Genomic DNA, 1,929 nt, shown 5'->3' with positions numbered 1-1,929 from the left:
TCAGTAAGGGGGACCCCTTTCCCCCTCCCTTCCCCTTCCCCCCCCCTTCCCCCCCCCCCTTTCATCGGTACGTCCCGCCCCAAAAAGACAATCCCCGCTTGGGTTCCCCCGTTCGGGTCTGTTTTAAGAATACGAAAAAAGGCAGGCGCCGCTGTCCCCCTTGACAGAAGGACCCACCTTTCCTTCCTTCTCCCGCTCGCGGCTTCCTCCCCGAGATGCGAGGAGCCCGTGCCAACCGTGCTTCGGTCCTTCCCCCATTTCCATGCCATCCCATCAATCCATCCAGCCGGGAAGGCGCATGCTGGATCTGGCAGGCAGACCTACCGAGGCCTAGGTGTGCAGGGAGGCAGGCAAGGAAGGGAAGTCTGAGGCAGGTCCTTTTGCTGGGACGAGGCGGGAAAAGGAAGTTACCGTCATCAAACCTCGATTTTTGACGAACAGTCACCCCTGCCCTGTCTGCCTGCCTGCCTGCATCCTGGTGCCCGGGTCTGGCCGCCGGCTCGGGAAGGAAGGGATGGGGTGTCAGAAGGAACAATCATCGCCTTGCGGTGTCATCCGATTGAGCAGAATCGCCAAAACCAAGAAGGCGACCAGACGCCAACCACACAACAAACCATAGACAAGCCAGACCAACGAGGCAAAGCAAACAAGAAGGCGTCCACATCTGGATTCCAGTCCCCCGCGATTTCTTCCTCCACCCCCAGGTTTCCAGCAGCGCCCAGAGACATGTTGCCCCGAGTGCCACGGTCATCCAGGACTGGTTGGTTGCGGCCGACGAGATGAGTCGAGCCGAAAGAGTCATTCTCCCTCATCCTAGGCGCGCCTCCTCGGGCACTGGCGGAGCGCGTCTCGGCCTCTCACAAGCTGATGCTAAACCGTCGCCCTTCCATTCGCGCGGTTTGCACCTAGCCTGCTCTGGCGATGCGATGCCGAGGAAAAGTGTGTGCCTTGGTGGAATTGAGGTGGAATACTCCCAAAAAGCCGAGTCGCTTTTGGATGCCAGCCAGGCAAACGAACGCGTCGCCGACCGATGGGAGGGTGTGTTGTGTTAGTGCGAGAGCGAGTTTGAGGGTGGCCACTCAATGCCAGTCGATTCGGGTACGAGCCACACAATCAGCAACACGCACGCCGTTGCGACGTTGCCTGGCAATAGTTCCAATGGCCAACGCCTCGCCGCGCCGTAGCATCGTCAGCATTCCCTCAGGGCCTCACTCACGCTCCCTCAACATTGTTTGGTTAGTCGCTATCCGGACTCATCGTGTGTCCCCTACCACAACACCGCTCAGTCGCATCCGTTCAGTTCTGCCTGCCCGACTTACGCCGCGGCCGCTTCCCGCCGCTCCCGTCCTGTCAGAGTCACATCTGCATTGCATCGATCCAACGGTGCAGAAAGGCGTTGGGGCGGTGACGATGCATCGTTGTTCAAAATACCTGTCCTTGTGTGTTATTCAACAGCACCCCAAAGTGACTCACCGCCTTCAGGACACCCCAGCGGCGCCTCCACCGTCCAGCAGTATCTGTAGCCGCTGCGGCACACCAACGGTGACTGACCGCCGCGATACTGTAGCTTGATTGATGGATTGCTTACTTCAGCTGACCCTGACTCGTGACAATTGCGCCCTCAATGACTGGACAAGTGATTGTCCATAGGGGAGAGGACGCTCAACACAACGGCTGTGAGTCGCCAGTAAGTCCACCAACCAGGTCGACGAAAGACGAAACCTACACCTGTTGTTGGTCTGGGTGAAAAGCCGCGCCAGCCTGCGACGCACCAACGGCGGTCCCTCAACAAGGCGTTGGAATCGACTCGACCGCTCCATCAATGAATGGCTAGCCCGCGATTTCGAGCGTCCGAGAACCGCTCACAATCTCAGGTGGTCGTTCGACAGGGAATTCGGCGAGGGGGAATGAGGGGGCTTGAGGGTGAAA

The sequence above is a fragment of the Verticillium dahliae genome, genomic scaffold, assembly GCF_000150675.1.
Source record: "Verticillium dahliae VdLs.17 supercont1.24 genomic scaffold, whole genome shotgun sequence".
NCBI classification, from domain to species: Eukaryota; Fungi; Ascomycota; class Sordariomycetes; order Glomerellales; family Plectosphaerellaceae; genus Verticillium; species Verticillium dahliae.
This window is presented reverse-complemented; position numbering follows the sequence as displayed.